Below are 19010 nucleotides of genomic sequence, written 5' to 3' on the forward strand. Positions count from 1 at the left end.
AGTTTATTTATCCATTTATCCCCAGAAGGATATTTAAGTTGTTTCCAGTTTTGACAATTATAAATACAGCTGCTGCATACCCTTCTGTACAGTTTTTGTGTGAATAAAAGTTTTTATTTCTTTAGGCTTAATATCTAGGAGTGGGATTGCTGGGTCATATGATAAGTGAATGTTTAACTTTATAAGAAATTACCAAACTGTTTTCCAGAGTGGGTGTACCCACTAGCAATGTATGAGAGTTCCAGTTGAATTTTTGTTTTGTTTTGTTTTTTGTTTTTTCCCAGTTGACTTTTTGTTTTGAGATAATTGTAGGTTCACATGCAGTTGTAAGAAATAATACAGAGAGATCTTGTACATCCCTTCACCCAGTTTCCCCCAGTGGTAACATCTTGTATAATTATAGTACAATCACAGGAAGTGGACATTGATACAATCCACTCACCTTATTTGTATTTCACCAGGTTTACATGCACTCATTTGCATGTGGGGATTTAGTTCTATGCAGCTTTATTACATATGTAGCTTCATGTGACTACTACCACAGTCAAGAGACATAGCAGTTTCATCACAAGTATCACTTGTGCTACTGTTTTGCAGCCACAGCCACCTCCTTCCCTACCCTCCTCCGGAGCCCCTGACAACTACTAAACTGTTCTCCATCTCTATAATTTTGTCATTAATACAATTAACTTTTGTATCCTGTGACCTTGCTAAACTCACAAATTAGTTCTAGGAGTTTGTTCTTTGTAGATTCCTTGAGATTTTCTACACAGACAATCAAGTTGTCTGCAAATAGGGACAGTTTCATTTCTTTGCAATCTGTTCCCAGCACAAGGAGGAAGGCATTCACTCTTTCACTGTTAGGTACGATGTTAGCTAGAGCTGGTTTTGTATATGAGCGTGTATGCTTGTATGTGCATGTGTAGGTAATTTTTATCAGGTTGAGAATATTCCTTTCTATTCCTAGGTTGCTGCGAGTTTTTTTTTTTTATCATGAATGGATGTTGAATTTTGTTAAATGCTTTTTATGCATTGATTGATTGGATCATTAGATTTTTCTTTAGACTGTTAATATGGTGGATTACACCAACTGATTTTTGAATTTTTAACCAGCTTTGCATTTCCAGGATAAACTCTACTTGGTCATGATGTATTATTCCTTTTATGTATTGCTGGATTCAATTTGCTAATATACTTTAACAGCTTTATTGAGATATAACACACATACCATAAAATTTACCCCTTTTAAAGTGTTCGATTCATGATTTTTAGTATATTCGCAGTGTTATGTAACCATCACCGTTATCTAATTTTAGAACATTCTCATCACTCAAAAAGAAACCCCATACTCATTAGCAGTCACTCCCCATTCCCTCCCTCCCCACAACTCTTGGCAACCACTAATCCACTTTCTGTCTCTCATACAATATATGGCCTTTTGTGTCTGGCTTTTTTCACTTAGCATAATGTTTTCAAGGTTTATCCATGTTGTAGAATGTATCTGTACTTCATTCCTTTTAATGGCCAAATTAATATTCCATTATGTGAATATACATTTTGTTTATCCATTCATCGGTTGGTAGACATGTAGGTTTTTCCACTTTTTGACTATTATGAAGAATGCTGCTGTCAACGTAGGTGTATACGTTTTTATGTATACATGTTTTCATCTTTCTTGGATATGTGCCTAGGCGTGGAATTGCTGGGTCGTGTGATAACTCTATGTTTAACTTTTTGAGGAACTGGGAAGCTGTTTTGCAAAGTACCTGTACTATTTACATTTCTACCAGCAGTGTGAGCGAGTTCCACCTTCTCTACATACTGGCCAACACTCATCGTCCCTTTTTTTATTATAGCTATCCTAGTGAGTGTGAAGTGATTTTGATTTACATTTCCCTAATAACTAATGATGTTGAGCATCTTTTCATGTGGATTTGCTAATATTTTGTTTAGGACTTTTGCATCTGTATTCATGAGGAATATTGCTCTGTATTTGTCTTTTCTTCTTTTTCTGCCTTTGGTATCAGGGTAAAACAGGCCTCATAAAATAACTTGGAAAGTATTTCCCCCTATTTCATTTTTCTGGAAAAGACTGTGTAAATTTGTGTTATTTCTTCTTTAAATGTTTGGTAGAATTCACCCATGAAACCCTCTGGATCTGGAGATTCACGGAAGGTTTTAAACTATGAATTCAATTTTTAAAATAGCTGTAGGGCTATTCAGTTATCTATTTAATTTTGGGTGAGTTTTGGTAGTTTGTGGTTTTCAAGGAATTGTTCCATTTCATCTAAATTGGTGATTATGTGTGTAGAGTTGTTTGGAGAGTTCTCTTATTATCCTTTTAATGTCTGCAGGGTCCATAGTAATAACCCCTTTCATTCCAGATACTGTTAATTTGTGTCTTCTCTTTTTGTTCTTTTCAGTTGTACTAGAGGCTTATTAATTTTATTGGTCTTTTCAAAGAACCCACTTTTGGCTTCATTGATTTTCTCCTTTGTTTTTCTTTTTTTGATTTCATTGATTTCTGCTCTGATATTTATTACTTCCTTCCTTCAGCTTGCTTTGAATTTATTTTGCTCTTATTTTTCTAGTTTTATTAAGGTGGAAGCTTAATTGATTTGAGACCTTCCTTCTTTTCTAATATAAATGCTCAGTGGTATATATTTCCCTCCAAGCACTGCTTTAGCTGCATTGCACAAATTTTGATATTTGTATTTTCACTTTTGTTCAGTTCAAAATATTTTCTAGTTTCCCTTGAGACTTTCTCTTTGACCTGTGGATTATTTAGAAGTATGTTGTTAATTTCCAAGGGAGATTTTCCTGTTATCTTTCTGTAATTCATTTCTAGTCTAATTCACTGTGGTCAGAGAACATACCTGAAATGATTTTGATTCTTTTAAATTTTTTAAGATTTGTTTTATAACCTAGTGTAGGGTCTGTCTTGGTGGGTGTTCCAGGGCACTTGAGTCATTATGCAGCTGTTAGGTGGAGTGTTCCATAAACATCAGTTGGAACTAGTTGGTTGATAGTGTTCAGTTCTTCTGTATCCTTGCTTATTTTCTGTCTGCTAGTTCTATTGATTACCGAGAAGGGAGTGTTCATGTCTGCAGCTATAATTGTGAATCTGTCTGTCTCTCCTTTCAGTTCTGACAGTTTTTGCTTCATGTATTTTGAAGCTCTTTTATTAGATGCATACGTTTACCATTATAATGTCTTCCTGGTGAAGTGACCCTTTTATTATTGTATAATGATTCTCTTTATCCCTGGTAATTTTCTGTGCTTTGAAGTCTACTTTTTCTCATATTAAGCCATTCCAGATTTCCTTTGATTAGTATTTACATGGTATATCTTTTTCCATCTTTTACTTTTAGCCTACCTATATCATTATATTTATTTATTTATTTTATTTATTTATTTATTTATTTTCCCCAAAGCCCCAGTAGATAGTTGTATGTCATAGTTGCACATGCTTCTAGTTGCTGTATGTGGGACGCGGCCTCAGCATGGCGGGACAAGCGGTGCGTCGGTGCGCGCCCAGGATCCGAACCCGGGCTGCCAGTAGCAGAGCGTGAACACTTAACCGCTGAGCCACGGGGCCGGCCCCCGTATCATTATATTTAAAGTGAGTTTCTTGTAGATAGCATCTAATTCATTTTTTAATTCATTCTGATAATCTGTTTTAATTGATGTATTTAAAACAATTACACTTAATGTAAATATTGATATATTTGGATTTAGAGCTACTATTTTATTATTTGTTTGTTGTTTGTTTCCTCTATTTTTCATTCCTGTTTCCCCCTTTTTTGCCTTCTTTTGGAATATTTGAATATTTTTTTAGAATTCCATTTTAATTTATCTGTTGTGGTTTTTTTAACTATATCTTTTGTTATAGATATTTTATAACAAATATTATTTGTTTTAAAATTTATTTTATAGATATCCCTAAGGATTCAAAACACATACTTAACTCTTTATGCTTCACTTAGAATCAATATTTTACCACTTCAAGTGGATGTAGAAACCTTGCACCATATAAGTTTCTTTACACTCCCTCCTTTATATTGTAATTGTAATTGTCTTATGCATTACATCTACATACATTGAAACCCCATCAGACAATGTGACAATTTTTGCTTTCAACTGTCAAACATATTTTGAAGAATTTAAGAGGAGAAGAATAGTCTATTAAATTACCTGGATATTTACCATTTTTATTGTCCTTCTTTCCTTCCTGATGTTCTGAGTTTCCTTCTAATATAATTTCCCTTCTGTCTGAAGAATTTTCTTTAGCAATTCTTTTAGAGCAGGTCTGCTGGCAATTATCTTAGTTTTCCTTTATCTGAGAAAGTCTTAATATCACCTTCATTCCTGAAGGATATTTTTACTGGGTACAGAATCCTGGTTGGCTGCTCTTTTCATTCAGCAATTTAAAATTTTTGTTCCATTTTTCTCCTGCCCTCCATGGTTTCAGTTGAGAAATCCAAAGTTATTCAAATCATTCCTGTATAATTAACACATCATTTTTCTGATTGCTTTCAACATTTTTTTCTTTGTTTTTAGTTTTCAGTAGTAACTGAAAATTATTATTTTTCTATTAGTATCATTTTATTATTTGGTTTATCCTCTTTGGGGTTCACCAGAATGCTGGTGCTTGGAGCTTTATTTACTCTGCTCTGTTTTGCTGCCTTCTTCCCTCAGTTGCACCTGCACCTGGAGTCAAATGGTGGGAGGATAGAAAGAGACAAAAAACAGCAGAAGCTCACCCTCTCTCAGGACTACAGCTCCTCTGATTGGAGAAGTTTCTCCTCCCTCAGAGTTTTAGGCACCTGGGGGTCCCTGCTGTCACAGCCACCACTGCAGGATTGCCTGGGGGCTGAGTCAGGAGACAATGCAGAAAAGATTAAAAAAAGAAAGGAAAAATTATTTCCCCCACTCACCCTGTGCATCAGGAGTCTCCTTTCCTGATTCTCAAGTCAGAACTGGAGAGATTGCTTGGGAGCTCTCTCTGTGTTGATTCCTCAGTTCCAAATTTTAGGCTGCCTTGAGACCAGGCCAGGGGATATCAGAAGAAACAAAAGTGGTAAAGTCACTAGTTCAGTGGTACATCAAATTCTGACCTTCTTCCCCAGTTTGCCTGCTAGTATTTTCTCTTGAGAGTCCTCAAGTAGTTGCTGCATGCATTTCGTTTAGGTTTTATTGTTGAATTCAGTGGGAGGAGTGTGCTTACCCAGAATTGGAACCCAAATTGCTTTTGAAACTAAACAAATTTAAGTATTTCCCAATTGGTACAAAACTACTAATTTCTTTAGAATAATTTTGTTTTATGCTTAAAATCCTCATTTGTTGCAATTTACATTATAACTAAACACTGGCTCTCTTCTCAAGCACATGCTTTAATGATGCTGAGGAGAGAATTCTTTACTGGCTAACACCATTCCAGATGGAAGTAACGTGGGTGGAGGTGTTCTCTTGTTTGGGGGAAGTTCCTTGTGGAGATCTCTGGGAAATGTAGTCTTCTCAGTGCCAAGCAAAAAAACATGGGAGACAGTCAAAAACATTTTTATTTAATGAGAATCTCAGAAATTATCTCCTGATAAACAAACAGTAATTACATGGCTTTGACTTTGCTGTAAGTGTAAAGAAGTCACTTATGTAATTTAGGTGGGCCTGAGGGCAGATAAAACATTTCATCATTTAACTTGCTAATACAGCATTAGTTGTTTTTTTTATATATACAGCAGGCCTCGTTTCACATGGCTTTTTCAACTACAGTTTCCTATTCCTGCTACAATTGCTCTGCCATGTTTTTCCACAAAGCATAATATAATGGTGGCCGTCAGATAGGAGAATTCAATTTAATTGAATAGAGGGAAAAACATAACCAATGCCAAAAAAATTTATAGGCGTTTATTGCAAAGTTATAGGCATTGTTATAGAGTGATGGATTTACCACAAATTAGAGCTACAGAAAAAGATTTAACTTTGAAAAGTAACAGTAAATTTAAAATAATTCTTTTTTCATGTACATTGTAAATATTAACTATTTCTTACCAGGCCAGTACTGCAGAGTCATAATATAAAGTCGGTGAAGTCACTTTACAAATTCTCCTTCAGCTTAGGGTGGAGAGTAGAGAGCACCAAGTTCAGCCTTGCCAAGAGTAGACAGAGACTTAAAGACTTAAGAGTCTTAAGAGACCAGGATGGCATTCTGGCCTAGTGTTCTTACAGAAGATGAGGGCCTGGCACAATGCGTGCTTGCTCTCTCATTCACTTAGTCAATATTTATTGAGCACCTAACACATGTGAGGTGTATTCCAGGCACTGGGGATATAGCAGGGGACAAAACAAAGTTCCCTCCCTCATGGAGTGTACATTCTAGTGGGGGTGATAATGACAAACAGTAAGCATACACTATGTCAGCTGGTGGTGAAATACACCAAAACTAGGGCAGAGGGAGTGGGGGAGGAGGGAATGACTATTTTAGGGAGGGTGGTCAAGGAAGGCCTCCCTGACCTGTGACATTTGAGCAGAGATCTGGAAGGAGTGAGGGATGGTTGCGAGCAGAGAAATGACTGATCAGATAGTTAGGGCTGGTTCAGAAGGAGAGAGCCCCTTCCCACTGAGCCCCACTTCTCACACATGCAGCAGATAAGAAACCAGGCCCAGAAAGTGACTTAACTTACCTAAAGTTGCATGGCTGGAAGTGGAAGGGCTAGGCAGAGAACCCAGTTTTCTGGATCTTTGGTCCCCTTGTTTCCCCTGTGGAAGACAGAAGGAAAAGGTGTATAGTGAACACTTTAGGTTCATCTTTCCATCTTTCCAAAGATTCACCATCTTAATACTTCCAAGACAAACATTTTTGTTTTCAGATATTTAAGATTCTTGCCATCATTTTCTTAGTAGTCCGAGTGCTGTTCACATTCAATAACCCTGGTACTCGGAGGTACTTGGTTTGGGGAGTGAAAAATGTTCTTACGGGAATTCAGATAAAATTACTATTTAACATAAGCCAACTGTGTGCCAGGAAGTGAGATTGGTATCATCATCCCATATTACAGATGAGAAAGCTGAGGCCCAGAGAGGTGAAGGGACTCGCCCAGGATCACAGAGCCTGTCAGTAGACCAGAGCCCTCTCCGCCATGCCCCACCTCCCAGCTCTAAGTACAGGCTGGTGTGTAGGTGGGAAAGGACTCCATTCCATGCGTGCCCCCGTCTCCGTTCCCGCGCCCTCTGGAACAAGATGCCAACTATCTCTTTAAGAAGGAAAGTGAAGACGGGCCGCTTACGCAGCTGCCGGCGAGCGGCGGACTGGCTGGTCCCCTCCCTCCAGCTCACCCTCCCCTCCTCCCTCCCGGCAGCCCCAGCCCCGGCGAGCGCCCAGCTAGCCGCCTCCAGCAGGCGCTCCGGAGAGCAGCTCGGCGGCCCGGGCAGGGCAGCCGAAGCCATGGAAGCCTCCGCAGGTGATGACAGGGCCCCCGGGGGCCCCGGAGCCCACCGCCCAGCTGCGCTCGCCGCCGCCCCGAGTGCCGAGTGCGGGTGGGGGGAGGGGAGGCGCGGGCCGCGGAGGAGCCGGCGGAGCGCCCGGCAGGCTGCCTGCCCTGCGGGCTTCTGGCTGCGGCGGCCCCGCTGTCAGCGCTCTGGGGCTCGGCTGCCGGGTGTCCCCGCCCGCCTTCACCCGCCCCTGTCTGTCTGTTTCTCCCCGCCGCCGCAGGTTGCTGATCAGGGCCAGACAGCTGCAGCAGCGACTGCAGAGGCGCTGCGCCAAGCGGGCCGGAGTGGTGCGAGCCGGCGGGGCTGCGGAGGGCGAGTGGACTCAGGTGAGGAGGCCGCGGCCGAGCGGGAGGGGGCCCTGCCTGCACCGCGGCGGGAGGGCGGGCGGGGGCAGCTTGCGACCGCTCGCTGCGGTAGAATCCCTCTGGGGGCACCGGCCAAGGAGGGGTTAACTGTGACTCATTCTTACCCTCCCTGCATTCCCCTTCATCCCTCTCAGCGCCCCCACCCACCCCCGGCCCGTGAAATTCACTAATTAGAGGATGCTGAATGCAGCAGGGAAAATACCTAAGGTGGGCGATTAGGAGGGTTTTAGGGACCATCCCATTCCTATGTCTTCCTCTTCTGGCATTTGGCAAACATGTAAGCCTCTTTCCTTCTTGGAGGAGGAGCAAGAGTACCTGGGGTTGGGAGAAGGCTGGAACCCTACAGGCAACCCAAGGTCAGGTGCCAATGACTGCTTCCTTCCCATATGCCCTGAGAGGCATCAGGGCCCTGCGGTAGATCTGGAAAACACGCCCATGACCCCTCGAGTGGGAGATCTGAGCCTCAGTGTCCCTGGAGCTTCTGTGGGATATGATGCTTTCTCCTTCTGCTCCTCAGCAGGGAGCTAGGGAGCCTGGGGAGCCCAGTATTCCCTTCCTCAACCCTGCCAACTGAGGAGAGGCCTGGGCACATGCTACCTCTTTCCTCTGCCTTCTCTGCCCATCTGGTGGTGTGGGATGGGCTAGAGGGGCGTCCCAGAGACAGATGATCTCTGCAAGGCAGGGTGGTGTAGGGAAAGTGCCAATGATGGGCTTCTAGTCCCCTAGCTTGCTAGTAGGCCACAAGTAGCCATCTTAACATTCTTTAGGCGTGGGTGTGTTTGCTCATCTATTAAATGCAGGAGTTGGATTAGACGGTCTGTACAATTTTAATATGCTGCTCAAGTAGCTCTTACATGTCAGGGAGATCTCTCTGCTAAAGCAACCCAGAACTTAAACTTCAGTCTATGAAATAATTAGGGTTTCCTCAGTCGATCTCTTTCAACTCTGGACTTCTCAAGTGAAACCCTGGGCTTGTGGGCCTCATGGAACGGGAGGCGTCAGACAGTCTTATATGGGCATCCCTTCCCCATCGCCGGGGGGACATTTGTCAAGTTCCTTCCCATCTCCGAGCTTCGGTTTCCTCATCTGTAAATCTGGGAAGTACATGCCTCAGAGGGTTGATGAGAGGATTAAATGAGATGTATATGGAAGCACCTAAAATAGTGCCTGTGCCTGGCATGTAGCAGGTTTTCAGGGACGCAGGACTTGGGAGAAAGACTGGGGGAAGAGAGGAGGGGTGGCTGCTTTTAGTCCTCTTCTCTCCCCCTCCCCCACCCCACCAGTCTCTTCCACATGCCTGCGATGGTGTCCCTGCCAGGGGATAATGAATGCTAGAGGATACTGGGCTGCCAGGCTGAGGGCCTAGGAAGCAACCAGGAGGTACAGACATTTCCACTGCAAAGGCTGTGACATCATTCTAGCAAATGATGGTCCCAGGGATGCTTATATAGCCCAGCACTGGGTTTGGAAAATCTTGACATCCGAGGGCAGAGGCCCTAAGGGAACAGAAGCATCAGAATCTTGTGTGCTGGCAGGGAGGCAGGGACCACGGCTTCTGGGTTTCATATGGATCCCAGTGCTGCTCCCCTGCTCCCCTCACTAGAATCTCCCTGAGACAGGGCAGTCAGGGGTTTGGTGTCCACATTTTCAATTCTTTATCTTCCCTCCTGCTGTCATTGTCAGCCTAGCACTCACTCTCTTGCTCCAATTTATTCCACAGATACACTCTGCCTCTTTAGGGCATGATAAAGAAGGCTCCCTGTAGGGTGGGGCAAGGCGTTTTGCTGCTGCACCATTTGGGCCAAAAGAAATTATGTCCCCATCTGCCCTAAATCCCCGTTAGATTGTGAGCTCCTCACAGCAGAGGCCCCGTCTTTTTCCTCTCTGTGTCTCCAGCCTGTAGCCTGTGGCGAGGCACGCAGTATGTCCTCAGTGAGTGTTGAATCAAATAAGTTTGAGGAAATTATATCCCTAAGCCAACTAGGTTAGGGAGAAACTGCGGGAATGTGTTAACAGAAATGTGTAGGTATGGGCCGGCCCCGTGGCTTAGCGGTTAAGTGCACGCGCTCCGCTGCTGGCGGCCCGGGTTTGGATCCCGGGCGCGCACGGATGCACCGCTTCTCCAGCCATGCTGAGGCCGCATCCCACATACAGCAACTAGAAGGATGTGCAGCTATGACATACAACTATCTACTGAGGCTTCCGGGGGAAAATAAATAAATAAATAAATAAAATTATAAAAAAAAGAAATGTGTAGGTAAAAGCTCTTTTAAGTATAGGGCCCTGTGCAGGTTGTTGGTTGTCATCATTATTGCTGTTACTAACATCATTATTATTGCCATTGCCAGTGGCCCCCATTTGTTTTACCTTCTCCTCTAGTCAGGTGTGAAGGGGCTAGATGGGCCTGGGAGAATGGTAACATAGGCAAACAGATGGTGCTGGCTGCTGTAGGATGAACATGCAGAGGGTTGGGAAGAGAGCGATTCTAGCCACTCGCTGTGTTTGGGGGAGAGGGGCAGATGAGCAGAATCCAGTGGCTGACATGGACATGCAGTAGAAAATCAGGAGACCCAGTCCCAGCTCTCCTTCCACCACCACCTCGATGTGTGACCTTGGGCCAATCATGCCTCCTCTCAAGACCCCTGAGTCCCCAGCTATAAAATGAGAGGACTGGCCTACAGGATCCCTACCGCCCCTTCTGGTTCTGGCATTTTGTCAAGTGGATTTTGTTAAATAAAGATGGGACAACTGTTATTACTCTCAGTATCATTTATGGAGTACCAGACCATTACCTAGCTCAGGTAATCCTCATAACAAGTTATACCTATTAGAAAGATGAGGAGACTGAGGCTTAGAGAGACTGACTTGCCTAAGATTACACAACTACAAGTGGCAGAACTGTTATCCGGCACCAGGTCAATCTGACTTGAAACAGGGTGCTCTTCCAAAAGTTTCACTGCCTCCCTGTCCATACCTTGCTGTTGTCGCTGTGAGCTGTGTGTACACTTGCACGCATGCATAGGGAGAAGGGAAAGCTGTGAAGGAGTCATGGCAGGAAACCAGGCATTTCCCCAAAGTGATGACTGCAGGGGCCCTGCTGGGCTGAAGAGTGTGTAAGTCGGTGCTGGACAGCCTTCCTTTTGCTGTGAGCTCCCCTTTGCTGATGGGCGGTGCCCCTTTACCAAGGAGAATGGCTAGGAATGAATGACAGTCATGACAGACACACTTTTTTGAGTGCTTCCTATGTGCCGTGCTCTGTTATACACAGGTTCACTTATTTTCTTCTCAGGCAGTCCCATTATGTAGGGCTATAATTTTACCCATTTCACAAGTGAGAAAGCCAGAGCAGAGAGGCAAAGAGTCTTGCCCAGAGTTACACAGCTAATGTGTTGTAGAACCTGAGGAAGTTTAGCTGGAAGCTCACTGTAGTGGGAGTCAAAAGGGTTGCTTTTGGTCTGAGCCCTCTCGTTGACTGAGTAACTGTGGGTAAGCCAGATTCCCTCTGAATGTCGGTGTTCCCATCGCGCAGGTGGACTGGATGTATCTACTGGCTCTAAAAGGCCTAAAAGCCACCTTGTCCCAGGATAGGAGTAGAGGGGATTCCTTGTCTAGCTAAATGTTGATCACCATTTGTTTCCTATTTATTAGCCAGGCCCTGGGCTATACAGGAAAGAGTAAGAGGTGATCCTTAGTTTCAAGAAGCTCACAGCTAACAGAGGAGACAAATATCTAAACGTGTAGTTATGATAAACCGTCTGGCAGCTGTGATAATACTGAGATGGGGTGTAATGGGACAGGGAGAGGGGATGGTCTTTCCCACTCAGTGGGTCAGGAAGGCTTTAGAGCAATGATGCCACTGTCATCTCCTTATTTTCTACATTGAATTTGTGAAATAATAATAGTAAAATGTTCTGCCTGGCTTAGGACATTTCCAAACAGTTCTAAAGACTTGGCTCTTGACCCCAGCAACCCAAAAAGTGGCCACAGATTCTTGGGGACCATTCAGGCTCACTCTGTGGCACAGTTCCAATGGAACTATCCATTTGTCCCAAGTGGACCAGAGCCTTTCCTGTCCTTAGAGGCTTCTAGAGGCAGGACCCTGAACTTCATCTGGGAAAGCCTGTCTAGTGCCTATAACCATCCAATAGGCTTGAGGAATTCCCCCTCATGTCCGTTCTCAGCATTCCACCTGTCTGGAGCACCTAACACCTCGAGAGTTGAAGGCATTTACCCAAGATTGCTCAGCAGGGCTGGGATCATAACTCGACCTAATGGGGATTGCATTTCTGAGCCATATGGGGTCTTTCTACATTCAGATCACACAGGGGCCTGAGGGGCCATTTCCCCATTTGGTGGGCAGCTTGCACTGAGTGAAGGTTTGATGCAGGTCATACGAAGCTTGAGCTGAGGGCCCTTGGAGAGAGGGAAGCCTGTGTTCCCTAGGCTGCTTTACACCTCTTAATGGACAGATATTTATGAAGTGTTTGTCACATGCTCAGTACTCTCCTCTGAGTTGAGGTGCTGAGCCAACCAAAAGGGAGTGTCTGGGAAGCAGCCCAGCACAGTGGAAAGAGCCTGCACCCAGGAGGAGTTGGGAGACTCAGGCTCTGCCATCGACTCCCTGGGTGGCCTGAGGAAGGGCCTCTGCTTTTCCACACCTGCAAAATGAGAGCTAGAGGTGGTGATCTCTAAGGGCTCTTCAAGCTGTGAGAGGCTTGAATTCAGCACCTCTTTCTTCTGTAATCACTTTGGGGGGTACAAGAGTGGACAGGATACAGATCACTGTAACTTGAGGAAGAATGAGATAAATATAACAAGAGGCATGAACAAATGCTCTGTGGGTTTGCTGGAGGGAGAGGGCTTGGGAGAGGCTTGGTTCAAAAGCCACCTCTTCAAAGCTAGGATGAGGTGTAGATAGAGGGTTTTTTTTTTTTTTTTTTTTTGAACCAGGAGGAGAGCAGCAGAGGCGTGCTGTCATTCTGGGACAGGAAGGCTGTAGAGCAGAGCAGTGATCCTCAGACTTAGATTTCAAAGATCAGTGCATTTGGGAATCTATCCTAGGTTGGCCAACTTTATATTTTGCTAGCTAAGGACATTCAAGTGACACTTAGAGTTCTGTTTACTATCAATATCATATGGTGAGAGAACAAGCATTTTAACACCACTATCCCCAAAGTGAGAAGGCTATATAATATCAGGAAAAAAGGTACTCCTTCAAATTGAATATATTTTGTGTTATTAAAAACTCAAAATGAGCATATTTTGCTCATTTTGCCACAGACTAATGTTCTTGTGTTTGGCTCTGGAGTCAGGCTGCTTGGGTTTGAATCCTGGCCATGTTACTTTTTCTCTCAGAGCCTCTGTTTCCTCATCTGTAAAATGGGGACATGATGCTATCTACCACATAAGGTCATTAGGAGGTCTGTGTGTTAGAAGAAAACACGTAAAGCAAGGGGCCTCGAACCCAGTCGTCTACAGAGCAAAACAGGTCGGTTGGGCTGTTTGGGGATTATAGCACATTGGACAGTGCTCTCTTGAAAGAGGCAGCTGCTAGCCGGCTCCCGCCATGCTGGCTGTGCAAGAATGTGGGCCCAGCGTTGTCAGATCTTCTCATTTATCAGACAGAGATCTGGATGTTTGTTTGTGACGTCTTTTCACCTTTTTATATGTGGCCAACTAGGCAACATTTTTAAATGCACATATTAAAATGTGTCTGTGGCAGGCGATCAGTCTGTGTCCTCTGATGTAATGTTCTAGATGCCGGGCACGTAGTGCTCAGTAGTTGTCGGCTGGGGCTGCGGGTGGAGAAGGGAAGCAGGCTGGAAGGGCAGGCCTGGGCTGAGGCACACCTTGTCTGCGAGGCTCGGTAACCCGTTACTGTGGCAGCCTGTGCTCTGCTGCTGCTGGGCCCTCAGCTTCAAGGCCCTGTTTGTGCCCCTTCCCTTTCGGCAGCACTGTCAGGATTGAGTCTCGAGGGACTGAGGCCTCCAGACACCTCTGCGTCTCCTTGAAGCTGGCACTAGCTGGGCCTCCCTACCGCAGGTGCACTGGAAGCTTGGTCGGCAGCCTCAGAAGAGGGAACTTGGCTGATGGCCTGTGAAGCTTGGCACAGAAGCTGCCCTTGAGAGACAGGCGTGAGGAGAGGCTCGGGCGGCTCCTCAGTGAGGGGGGTGGCTCCTGTTCTTTGGAAGCCACGCTGGCATTGTAGCTGAGCCTTCTGCTTGGGTTGTGATGAGGTGTGGACGGCAGGCGGTCTCTCATATACAGCCCTGCCACACAGCCATCACACAGGAGAAGTTGGGATCTGGTTGTGGAGGAATCCTAGAGCACTCTCAGAGAAGGATCTCAGAGGAGTTCCTAATTAGCGGGAGGAACCCGCTGACATGGTTTCAGGGCATTCTGGGATTCAGACTGAAGCCACGGACGACAGTTTACATTTTTGTGGCTCCAGTTAATCAAATATTCATCAAGCACCTACCGTGGTGAGGCTTTATCCCGGCCACAGTAGAGGAATGCGAAGAAGTTGCATCCATTCATTCTACCAATATGTATACAGTGTCTACAGGCAGCCGCCAAGATGTGGTCCCTACCCTCAGGGGGCTTTGTAGCCTGATGATAAAGATACACAGATGGTGCGCAGGGCCTGGCTCATAGAAACATCAGTAACAGCTGCCCTTTGATTTTGTGCCTGCTGAGTGTTAGGTGCTGGCCATATAGTAGCTGTTTTAGAGGGCGGGTGTGGAGGTTGAATGGACTCTTCACATGAAGCGCTCAGCACTGTGCCTGCCACATGGTGACGCTCGATAGAAGGGTAGCCGCGTTATTGTTGACCTGGAAAACCGGGCAGATGCGGAGGAAAGGCCAAGACACAGATGGTCAGAAAAAACAAGAGGAGGCAAAACAATTCAGGCCCACTTAGCGTATGTTAGCCTCATGATATAGATGAGGACACTGAGGCTCAGAGAGGGGAAGGAGTTGTTCAAAGTGGCACAGCTGCTGTTTAGCAGAGCCGACACTTAAGTGCTAGTTTGTTTGTCATGGAAGCTGTGTTCTTTCTTCTAAGCCATATTGCCTCTAAATAAGTGATTAATAAGCAAAATAATAAAACTACCACGTATGACAGGTGAGGCACAGTGCTGCCTGGTAAAGTAGGGAGTTTCTATAGGTGAGGAAAGTGAGACAACTAGAAAGAAGAAACGGGTCAGAGTTATATAACCATGAAGGGGTGCGGTCAGGACTCCAGCCCAGGTGTATTGGACATGGCTTCCCACACTGTCAGGTCAGAATAGTAGGCTTCACAGGTAAAGATAATTGTCTGCACATACTTAAAGTACTGTCACAGGAGAGAGCCTGGGCTTCCACATGTCCTCAGGGGCAGACCCCAGACCAGCCCTTACAAGTGCCAGCCAGGGAGGCAAGTTTTGGCTCAGTTCAAGGAAGAACATTCTAAAGCGAAAAACTATCTAGCAGTGGAACGGTATGTTTTGAGAGCTAGCTCCTCGCCTCTGGGCTGCTCACATAGGTCTGGATGTTTTAGAAGGAATTCTTGCAATGGGATGGAGTTTAGAATGGCTGTGCTTGACAGTCTTGCAAGCCAGAGGATCTGGAATTCTAGTATAGGACTGGTCACAGGTGATGCAAGCAGTGGGTGCCACTGGCGTTCCCAGGAGAAAGACTAACTGTAGGCCGGGGGTGTCTGGGAAGGCTTCCTAGAGGAAGAGGAGGAACTAGAGCAGGATCCAAAGGGCTGGGGAAAGGGAGAGGAATAGGACTGTGTAAGGTCAGCAAGTCTTAGGGCAATGAGCCCACCAGTCTGGCTGAGTTAGAGGACTGGTGCCCCTCAGCAAAGGATATTCCCCTGTTCTCTTTGGCTTCTTAAATGGTGGAAACAGAGGCACAATGAATCCTGGGTCTTTCCTAAAGCCTCGTTAGGAGGCCGGTTTGGCACCACTTCCCCCACTTACCTCCCGGCCACCCCCTCCTCTCTTCATTGCACCCGTCACCTCCCTTCCATCCTCCTTCTCAGAAGTGGCAGACTTTGGACACTTGAGCTCAACTGGGAGAAAGCCGTGCCAAACGTGGCCTCTGCAGAGAGGCAGAGGCCGTGGGGCAGCCTAAGGCGTCCGACAGAGGCCGCCTTCCTCACATTTGGGGTGCAGAGCCAGAGCGGGGAGCCTCGGCTCCTTCCACTGAAGCAGCCCTGGGCCTCCTAGGAGCTACTCGCTGCTTGGGGTGAGCACCAGCTTCAGAGCCAGGCCTGGCTCTTCTCCGGTTCTGCTACCAGTTAGCTGGGATCTCAGACAAATTGTCTTACCCCCGGGCCACGTTCTCATCTGCGAAAGAGGGATCCATCGTTCCTGCCCGAAAGGAGAAGGGATGATCTCCTGAGATCCTCTGTGTGAAAGGGTCTGGTGTACTGCACGTGTCCCCACACATGCCCCTCCTCTCTACGGGCCTCAGTTGCTTCTCTGCCCCTCTGAGTCCCACAGGTTAATGATAACAGCTACAGCACACGCCAGGCACAAGGACGTGTGACCCTACAGCTTCCTCCCACAGCTCTGTGGAGGAGAGTAGTATTGTAGCAGAGGAAGTTGAGTCTCAAGGAATTTAAGCAGCTTGTCCATGGTCCCAAAGCTATTACGTGTGGCTGATGCCAGAGCCCGCATTCTCCCCACTCGCCCTTCCTCCCTTTGCTTTCTCATTCTCTTTCTCTCCCCATTTCTGCTCTCACGCCGGTGAATGTCTGTTCCTCCCTCCTCAGCCTTAGCTGGGCTCTAAAATGCCAACTTACTAGCCCTGGGCCGGACTGGGTGAGCTGGCCTAAGAGCCAGAGAAGGGCGTTTTGAAACTTTGTTACCTCAGAAATGTCCCTGAGCGACCCTTGGAGGCTCTACCTCAGGTCAGCTGTGTTCCACCCACGGCTGTTCCTTTCCACACATTACTTTTACTCGCCCCTGTTCTCTCTGCCTGAAAATTTCTTCCTGCCACTACTGCTGTCTCCCCAGGTTCCAAACTGTCTCCAGGCCCAGCTCCAAAGCCATCCTTCAGGGCTCCCTCTTCTGACTCCCACAGCTCCTTCACAGAGCCCAGGCTCTTAGTCACCATGCCAAGCTCTGTGCTCTCAGAGGATGGAGAGCACCTGACCCCTCCGCACCCTCCCGTTGCCTGCCCTGCAGAGACCAGCCCACACTGGGTGGTACCAGGGCCCAGACTGGAGCGCAGGACAACCTGAGCCAACTCTCTCTTCTTCCTGGAGAGCCCTCCTCTACCCCCACGGGAGGGGGCTCCTCACTCTGGGAGATCTGTGCCTGGGAGGATATGGGCCTCAGAATTCATTAGGACTGGCGGGAGATCACTGTGGTAAGGAATCCCAGAGGCCAGCATCCAGATGAAGGAGACCAGGACAAGAGCCTAGACAGTGTCAGACCCCTCGCCCTGCTCTGAGTGGTCCAGAACAGAAAGCACGGACTTTGGAGTTGGCTTAGACTGCATTTCCGTCTCTACCATGGACTGACTTTGTGATCGAGGGAAAGTCACTTAATTTCTCTGACCCCTCGTCTCCTCAGTAGTAAAAATGGGCATCATGATCATAATCCCAGCCTCATAGGAGCAACACTGGCGTGAGAATTAAACTAGATTAGAAATCCCATATGTGTAAAGCCCCCAGCACAGGGCTTAGCACACAGTAGGTGCTTAATAAATGCCAGTACCCTTCCATCCATGGTTAGAAAGAAAGAACTTTATAACTTGCCTAGTTTTCCAAGAATCCGATGCATCTTCAGTTGGTAGTGAGCTCCCCTCTCACTGGAGGTGTTCAAACCAGGTCTGGGTGACTGCAGAACAGGAATGTTATTTAGAGAAATGGATCTTCTATCAGATGGATGTTGGGCTTCGAAACCTTCAGATTCTTTCCTGCTCTGAGTTTCTGTGATTCTGTGCAGACTTGACTCAGACCTCATTAATCGATTATTAGAAATCAGTTGAGGTTTGGCTTGGCTGTCTGTTTAGCAGAGATAAAAGAGAATTCTGCTGGAGTTGTGAGCTAATTGAAGGCTTTCTCCCAAGAGGAGGCAAGGCTGGAAACAAGATCAGGTCCAAGAGGAAGAGCTCTAATACATCCTGTGAAGGGCCCCCGGCCGCAGTGTTTGGGGCATGTGGCTAAATGTTTAGGTTGAATTTGGGGAAGGCTCCACCGTGGCTGATAGAATGAACTTCCTAGGGCAAGGACTGTGTTTGATTGACCTCTGAACCCCCCATGCCCAGCACAACTCTGGAAAAATAATGAGCAAATGACAAGTAGCCTTGGTGTGTCTTTCAGATGGAATCCTGGGCTGAGAGACTGTTGGAGCTGCCCTAGAGGCCATGTGGCAGCTTCACACTCAATGTACGTGCCTGTGTGTCAGTGTGTCCGTGTGTATGTCCGTGTGTGTGCGCCCAGGTTTCTAAGAAAGACCCCCCCAGCTTGCTGCTGCTCCTTCTCCTGCCCCTCCCCTCCCCTCCCCTCCCCATGCACCCACTGATCTGCTTTCTATCCCTGTAGATTACTTTGCATTTTCCAGAATTTTATATAAATGGAATCCTGCAGTATGTACTCTTTTTTTGGTCTGACTTCTTTCACTCAGCATATTTTGAGATTCATGTTGTTGTGTATATCAATAGTTTATTCCTTTTTATTGCTGAGTAGTATTCCACTATAACGAAAGATAAACCCTGATTTGTTTATCCCTTCATCTGTTGATGGAAATTTAGGTTTTTTCCAGTTTTTTGCTATTATAAGTAAAGCAACGATGAACGTTTGTATATAAGTCTGTGTATGGATATACCTCCCTTTTCTTTTGGGTAAATACCTAGGGGTGAAGTGGAATGGCTGGGTTACTTGGTAAATATATATTTAACTTCTTAAGAAACTGCCAAAGTGTTTCCAAAGTGGTTGTACCATTTTACATTCCCAGGAGCAGTGTGAGAATTCTCATTTCTCCACATCCTCACCGGCACTTGGTATGGTCAGTGTTTCTAATTTTAACCATTCTAATAGCTATGTAGTGGTATCTCCTTATGGCTTTAATTTGCGTTTTCCTAATGACTAATGATGTTGAGCATCTTTTTGTGTGCTTATTTTTCATCCATATATCTTTTTTGGTGAAGAATCTGTTC

General features: G+C 45.9%; 1 protein-coding gene across 1 annotated transcript in view; it reads left to right on the plus strand.

Annotated features, from left to right (window-relative positions):
• The first annotated feature begins 7402 nt into the window (after window positions 1–7402).
• SNPH (syntaphilin) overlaps window positions 7403–19010 on the plus strand; it is a 38549-nt gene continuing 26941 nt past the window's right edge. The window contains exons 1-2 of the mRNA XM_058563036.1: window positions 7403–7460; window positions 7712–7817. The gene's annotated coding sequence lies outside the window, so the exon portion shown is untranslated. The remainder of the gene's footprint in view (window positions 7461–7711; window positions 7818–19010) is intronic.

This window comes from Diceros bicornis, chromosome 19 (genome assembly GCF_020826845.1).
Source record: "Diceros bicornis minor isolate mBicDic1 chromosome 19, mDicBic1.mat.cur, whole genome shotgun sequence".
Classification (NCBI taxonomy): domain Eukaryota; kingdom Metazoa; phylum Chordata; class Mammalia; order Perissodactyla; family Rhinocerotidae; genus Diceros; species Diceros bicornis.